Genomic DNA, 8,651 nt, shown 5'->3' on the forward strand with positions numbered 1-8,651 from the left:
CACGGACGCCAATCAGCGATTTTCACTATATCAGGGATGTGTACAATGCAGGGGATTACAATAAGCATCTTAGCTCTCCTTGCAGCTTACAAGATATATTTATAGGGGTGGACACATATGACTCTAATCTAATACGGACTGTTCCGAAATATGGGTCAAAGACGTCCCTTTTCTGGCTCAACAAGAATTCGGATCACAATCCAACCAACTCCACTTTGAGACAAATTTCATCTTGTAGCAAATAAAGAATTATTAATAAACTCCCTTCAATAATAAATATCACCGACGCCAAAAGTCTCCAGAACTTAAACTGTAACACCAACTAAACTTGAGCATGGCTCAAATTTAGTAGCAGGAACTGGCTTTGTCATCATATCAGCAGGATTATCATGAGTGCTTATCTTGCATATTTTAATATCACCTTGAGTAATGATATCTCGAGTATAATGATACTTCACATCAATGTGCTTTGTTCTTTTATGAAACATTTGATTCTTTGTAAGGCAAATAGCACTCCGACTATCATAGAATATATTAATGCACGAATTATCTCCACAAAGCTCAGTGTACAAACCTCTCAACTAGCACTCCGACTATCACATAATATATTAATACACGAATTATCTCCACAAAACTCAGTGTACAAACCTCTCAACCAAACAGCTTCAGAAATAGCCATATATTCAGTTTTAGTAGTTGATAAAGCAATAGTAGCCTGCAAACACGTTTTTCAACTAACAGAACAACCACCAATGGTGAAAACATAACCTGTGAGAGATCTCCTCTTATCCAAATCACCAGCATAATCTGAGTCAACATAACCAACAAGTCCATCTCCAGATTTTCTAAACTGCAAATAAGCATTAGAAGTACCACGCAGATATCTGAAAATCCACTGAACAGCTTTCCAATGCTCTTTACCAGAATTAGCTATGAATCTACTAACAACACTCAGTGCATGAGATAAATCAGGACGATAGCAGACCATGGCATACACAAGTGAACCAACTGCACTAGAATATGGAACTCTAGACATGTACTCAATATCGTACTCTAACTCAGGACATAGAGCTGAAGATAATTTGAAATGAGCAGCTAATAGAGTATTCACTGGTTTTGCATCATGCATATTGAAACGACGAAGGACTTTCTCAATATAACCTTGCTGACTAAAATATAACTTGTCAGCTTTCCTGTCTCTAATGATCTCCATGTCAAGAATTTTCTTTGCTGCACCTAAATCTTTCGTCTCAAATTCATTACTCAACTATGATTTCAATTTGGCTATTTCTGATTTATCCTTTGCAGCAATCAACATATCATCGACATAGAGAAGCAAATAAATAGCTGAACTATTAACAGTCTTCAAATAGACACAGCTATCATAATTAGAATGTTTAAAACCATTAGAGAGCATAAATGAGTCAAACCTCTTGTACCACTGTCTAGGAGACTGCTTCAAACTATAAAGAGATTTCTTTAATTTACAGACAAAGTCTTCTTTTCCAGGAATAACAGAACTTTTAGGTTGATCCATATAAATGTCTTCATCTAACTCCCCATGTAAAAATGCAGTTTTAATATTTAATTGCTCAAGTTCATAATCACGCATAGCAACAATACCGAGTAAAGTGCGAATAGAACTATGCTTCACAACAGGGGAGAAGACGTCATTATAATCAATACCTGGAATCTGGCTATAGCCTTTAGCAACCAAGCTTGCTTTATACATTGCCGCTTCATTAGGAGAAATACCCTTCTTTCTTTTGAAAATCCACTTGCAACGAACAGGTTTCTTCTCTTTTAGCAATTTGATTAAATCCCAAGTACCATTCTTTTCAAGTGACTCCATCTCATCTTGCATTGCAGTCATCCAATTATTGCAATCAGTAGAAGTAATAGTCTCATTGTAATTAGAAGGTTCTGCATTACTTTCAACTTTTTCTGCACAACTCAGAGCATAAGCAACAATATTACACTCCTCAATTAACCTCTTGGGTGTATTAATTTTTCTTCTAGACCTATCAACTTCAATAGAATGTTGTGTAGGCTGCACAACGGATGAAGGATGTAGAGCACTAGATGAATCATCATCAATAAATAAATTTTCAGTAATAGGTATATCCTGTATAACGGTATCTGGTGTACTTTCTGTATTAATAAAATGCTCCACCTGCACGCCAGAACTCTGTTGATTCTGAACAGGAGCATTTGGCAACATAGCAGATTCATTAAAGACAACATTCCTGCTAATCACTACCTTTTGTGTTGCTGGATTTCATAATTTATAACCTTTAACACCAGATTTATAACCAAGAAAGATGCACTTAACAGCTCTAGGCTCCAATTTACCATTATCAACGTGGCCATAAGCAGAATAGCCAAAAACTCTCAATTCTGAATAATTAACTTAGGACCAAACCATACCTCAATTGGAGTTTTCTTATCAATGGCAATGTTGGGTGATTGATTAATAAAATAGCAAGCAGTGGAAACAATTTCAGTCCAAAAACGCCTATGCATACCTGCATTAGACAACATGCAACGGGCCCTCGAGATGATAGTTATGTTTATACATTCAGCTACACCGTTTTGTTGTGGAGTACCAGAAATAGTGTAGTGCCGCACAATGTCTTCAGACTGTAGGTCAGCAACGATCTCCTTAAAGACTGAAAGATGATTCAACACAGAACCACCCTCCTGTAATTTGTGCGTGAACAACTTCATCTTCAGATGCATTTTACTGGTTAGATCCTTGGACATGCAGATCGATTCCAGCTTTAGCCATAATGCAGCAATGATTTTCTCCTGTAAAACCTCTTGCAAAATATTGTTTGACAAATGAAGATGAATTTGTGACAAAGCCTTTCGATCCTTTCTATTTTCTTCATCGGTCCAAGACTTTTAATTCTTATTTTCAAAATTATCAAGCGCATCATCAAGATCAGTATGCGCAAAAATAGCCTACATCTTTACTTACTATAGAAAAAACCTTATATCACGATCTAGCAGCGGAATATCATATTTCAAAGAAGACATGATAAAGAATAATTAGCAACAAAATAGCCTGTGTGCACCAAGCAATAAAATGCAGAAATTCTGTACACTTCGTGTACGTGCAGCAATAAAATCAGAAAATAATTTCTGGTATGAGACTTGTTTGGTGCGCGCAGCAAAGATATGCTGAAAAACAAATTCCTGTGTGCAATCCGTCGGGTGCACTTAGGAATATCTAGTCTCCTTTATTCCACCTAAGAGGCAACAGCTTTTTGATTGATGGCTTCAAGAGAATTTGACCGCCCCTCGTGAAAACCCGAACTGTGACCGGAACTTGGCGAACAGAACCGGAGAAATGCCCTGCGAATTCGACGAGTCTAGCAGCGAACCTGTGAATCGACATAGATGCAATGAAGCTGACGAAACCGAAGCGACGAATCCGTATCCAACGACGAAAACAGATCTTTTTTTCTCTAATATTCTCGTGTGTTTAATTCAACTCTGATGCTACTTGTTAGAAATAAAGCACGATATGATCGAACACGAGACATGATTTTTACGTGTAAAATCCTTACGGGAAAAAATTACGGGCGCCAATCGGCGATCTTCAGTATATCAGGGATGTGTACAACGCAGGGGATTAAAATGAGCGTCTTAGCTCTCCTTGCAGCTTACAAAATATATTTATAAGAGTGAACACATACGACTCTAATCTAATATGGACTGTTCCAAAATATGAAACAAAATCGTTCTTTATCTAATCTAATAAAAATTCAGATCACAATCCAACAGTCTGTACATGTATCATACTCACAAATCCCGGTACATAAAGAACCGTCGACCTGATTATAGCTGGAGCCCGAGATAAATTATCTTGCATTGTAGCCTCTCAATCAGGTAACTGATGTAGCATAGTTTAGCATTTGCAAGTCACATTTTTTGCAACTCGATCGAGATACAATCAGTACTTTTTAATATATATCATCAGCTGATGAAGCGTAGTTTAGCATTTGCAAGTCACATTTTTTGTTTGTTTGTCCGGTTAAGCATGAGCAGGCATGCTTCTAGAAAACACAAATAAGTCTGCTTCTCTGTTTGTTTAATCTCCTTGCTTTATGGACCAACCCCTTTTATACGTATGATCGGAACATCTAACCGCATTACGACTCGTAACCCAGTGATAAGACTGGGTCGTACGCATAACATTTTTCTTTGTGAACTCTGCAAATTAAGTGCAGTCAGGCAAAGCCTATAGTATCGCATTGTATTGCATAACTGTATTGTTGGTTCCGTTTAATTCGATAGGTTTGCATGCCGTGTGAGCTCCTCAACTTAATGAGCTCACCAGTATTGAATAATGCTTCATTCGAAGCACAAGGAAAGGGAAATCCATCCCGTCATCTCCAGCAGTTACTTTAAATTTTTATTTTCAAAAATACTATTACAGCATTCTCTATCACTATTACAGCATCTCTTATTTTTTTCATCTCCAGCAGCTACCCTATTTCTTATCTTTTACTCCTCTTTTTTTCTCTCTGGGCCAACTCCAGCAGCACCTGTGGAATAAAACTGAGAGAAAGAAAGCTTAGTATGCAAATAACAATCCACCCTCAGTTGAATTCGTGGAGCTGAGATGGATAGAACTGCTTGTCACGTGAGCATGATCAAAAGCTCAATCTTTAGATACGGTATAAGATGAAAAGATTAGTGTAAAATATATGGTCTAAATGAACATTTATTGTTAAATGTGATTCAAAATATACCAAATACACTAATATATGGTTTGAAGTAAATTTTCCTCTTGTTTTTATAAAACATGCATGGCTAGCTGTTTTTTGCGCTAATTTGCCAGGCTATGATCGAAATATATTATATAAGATCGAATCAACGGAATATCGCCGTGAGTACTTCTTCAGCAATTTACCTGCTCATATGAAGATGTCCCCTGTGTTAATAGGGATAAACATGCCTGTCTAGTTTCTCTACCCCCTCTCTCTTTCTGTGATCTAATTTCTCTTCTCTTACTATCCTCATTTCGCTTTTCCTATTGCAATGGAGAGTGCTTAGCTCTTTTGCCACACGATCGTTAAAAAACAATGCTTGTTTAAATCTACTTTATGAGGAATTGTTTAGTTTTATTCCACTGTAATTTCACATGAAATAAACAATTCATACATGATACCTGTGAAAATTCTAAAGTGGAGTTATCAAAAGTAATATTCAAAGTAAAGCCTTGCCGTATAGTTTCTTTTTGCTAGGGTAGAAAAAGAAAGTTGTTCATATTCAAGCTGTGGTTTTCACATATCGCTTCTTGCATAACCTTGACACGCCAAACGGGAGTGAACGTGGGAATGGAATTTGTCGGTGTATTCAGAACCAGGGGTCCCTAAGTCCCGAGGCCAGGCCGGCTATCCACCACATGTCACCACCCTGCGAGGTAAGAAAAAGCTAAGTCCCGGGAGAAGGTGCTCGGGGCCGCCGCCTCTGGTTCCCGAGCACCCTAGTTCCCCGATGATCTGCAGGGTCCAAATACTAAGACCAAAGTGCTCGGGAGAGAGTGCTCGGGGCTGCACGTGGCAGCCCCCGAGGACTCGGTGCCCCGAAGGTCCCACCGAAGTGCTCGGGAGAGAGTGCTCGGGGCTGCACGTGGCAGCCCCCGAGGACTCGGTGCCCCGAAGGTCCCACCGAAGTGCTCGGGAGAGAGTGCTCGGGGCTGCACGTGGCAGCCCCCGAGGACTCGGTGCCCCGAAGGTCCCACCGAAGTGCTCGGGAGAGAGTGCTCGGGGCTGCACGTGGCAGCCCCCGAGGACTCGGTGCCCCGAAGGTCCCACCGAAGTGCTCGGGAGAGAGTGCTCGGGGCTGCACGTGGCAGCCCCCGAGGACTCAGTGCCCCGAAGGTTCGCGCAAGATCATTCAACGACCCGAAGGGTCCCGTCGTCAGGGTGTCATCCAGTCAAAGGCCCAACGCCGCATTTAATAGGCACGCGTGGTCTGACATCCTGACATCCTGACATTCTCAGCTGCCCACGCCCCAGTGTCAGACCCTGCCATGCACTAGCAGGGGGCCGTGGGTCTATTAAATGCACGGGTCCCGTCCCGTTTTTATCCAGGTGCCTCGGGATAACGTTGCCAGAATCGAAGCACTCCGCCTGCCACCCTGCCCTGGCAGAAGAACAAGACAGGGTGGGCGCACTGGGCACATCTGAGGCTGACCGGTGGGCCCCTTTTAGGGCGCCCCGAGGCTTCCGCAGCGGCTGGTGGTCGAATGCGCGCCGCATTTCTCCACCGCCCCTGTCACTTCGCCAAAATGAAATGATTACGCCTTTCTCCGTGGCACCTTGGCATTCGTGTCCCCTCTTTCCCATTCAGGATATGTTGAGGTCGGCGCGCCTATAAAAGGAAAGGAAGGGAGAAAGCCTTCGAAGACGAGACGACCAACAATCTCCGACGAACCAGGCCAAAGATAGATCGACAGACACTCGAACCAGCTCAAGTTAAGCTAGAACATAAGAGCCTCAAGCTCTTTGTAAACAGCTCTGCCCTTAGAACCAGATACCTCCTTGAAGAATTCTCTTCAAGGATAAATATAGTGTTCATACAGGAGTAGGGTGTTACGCCTCCGTGCGGCCCGAACCTGTCTAAAACCCGGCGTACCCACTTTTTCTTGCATTAGGGTGATCGTCTCCCGCCAGCCATCGCATTTATTTCCGTTCCCGCTTATTTCCCAAACAAGCTTTTCCAGGATCATCCCCCCGGCCGAATCTCTAGAAAGGGATCTCTCGGGATCCCTGCGACAGGAGTTGACTCTCCGACAGAATTGTTTCTTGCAAGATCACGAAGCCACAATGAACTTTATCAAGAGAAAAGGTAAGTGGTGAAATAAGAGTACGAAATTGCTGATGCGATAAGACTAAGTTTGCTATTACTTGTTTTATAAGCACCACATGTTGTCAGGGTTATATCAGAGGAGTTGTTTTCGATCGGATCCGGTTTCTCTGTCTTTATCAGGGTAAGGCAGATAGACAGTAATTTGTGATGTACCCTATAGTGCCTGTAACTTTATTGTAGGTGGTTTACTATAATATAGATCTATTTATCAAATATTATGCTGAATTTACGGCCAAAATCCAAAATTAGACAATATACGCGACCGTATTTACCGAAATAGACAACATGTTAGCGTATTTACAATTTTAGCATCCGTATTCGGCACACCGTGTGTCGAATATGGCACTGTAGCTCATATTCGGCACACGGTGTGCCGAAAATGACACTGTAGCATAATTTTCGGCACACCGTGTGCCGAAAATGGACTGTAGCACAGTATTTCGGCACACGGTGTGCCGAATATGGACTGTAGCACAGTATTTCGGCACACGGTGTGCCGAAATACGGTGACACAGTCCATTTTCGGCACACCACACTCCGAAAATGAACAGTACCGCGTGTGAACAGTAACAACAGTGCATTTGAATTTCGTTTTTCCTCTTTTTCTAAACGGTGGTCTTCTGCTACTCCAAAAATGTTAAAACTTTTTTTACATATTCCATAATCCATGTGCAACCCATTTTAGTTGGATTCACCGAAAAATCCTTTGTATATTTAAAACTAAAATTCTTCAAAAAACACTACTTTTATAACTTGTAATAATTTTTAGTGTCTCAAATAAATTCCCAAAAATTTAGAAAAAATCACTAATATTCTTATTATGTGATGGACTAATTTCTAAAATTATTTTTAGCCCTATTTTATATGATGAAAAAGTGAGTTCTTTTGTAATGCTTCATTTATATGTATTTTTATCATTTCATGTAAATGAAGCATTACAAAGTAACTCATTTTTTCATCATATAAACTAGAGCTGAAAATAATTTTAGAAATTAGTTCATCACATAATAAGAATATTAGTGAATTTTTCTAGATTTTTGGGAGTTTATTTGAGACACTAAAAATTATTACAATTTATAAAAGTAGTCTTTTTTGAATAATTTTAGTTTTAAATATACAAAGTATTTTTTGGTGAATCTAATTAAAATGGGTTGCACATGGATTATGAAATATGTAAAAAAAGTTTTAACATTTTTGGAGTAGCAGAAGACCACCGTTTAGAAAAAGAGGAAAAACGAAATTCAAATGCACTGTTGTTACTGTTCACACGGGGTACTGTTCATTTTCGGAGTGTGGTGTGCCGAAAATGGACTGTAGCACCGTATTTCGGCACACTGTGTGCCGAAATACTGTGCTACAGTCCATATTCGGCACACCGTGTGCCGAAATACTGTGCTACAGTCCATTTTCGGCACACGGTGTGCCGAAAATTATGCTACAGTGTCATTTTCGGCACACCGCGTGCCGAATATGTGCTACAGTGCCATATTCGACACACGGTGTGCCGAATACGGATGCTAAAATTGTAAATACGCTAACATGTTGTTTATTTCGGTAAATATGGTCACGTATGTTGTCTAATTTTGGATTTTTGCCTGAATTTACTAGTTCTGCATCGCTAGATCTTGCCTATCTATATCCAATCTAATGGCTCTCTCTGACTTTGCTTAAGACCACGTCAAAAGGCTTCTTCTCGTGAGCGAAATTTATGTTGTGAAGGTATTTTTATTTTTTTCAGCGTTCTAACAGTTTCACTTCACGATTCC

The sequence above is a fragment of the Phragmites australis genome, chromosome 9 (genome assembly GCF_958298935.1).
Source record: "Phragmites australis chromosome 9, lpPhrAust1.1, whole genome shotgun sequence".
NCBI classification, from domain to species: domain Eukaryota; kingdom Viridiplantae; phylum Streptophyta; class Magnoliopsida; order Poales; family Poaceae; genus Phragmites; species Phragmites australis.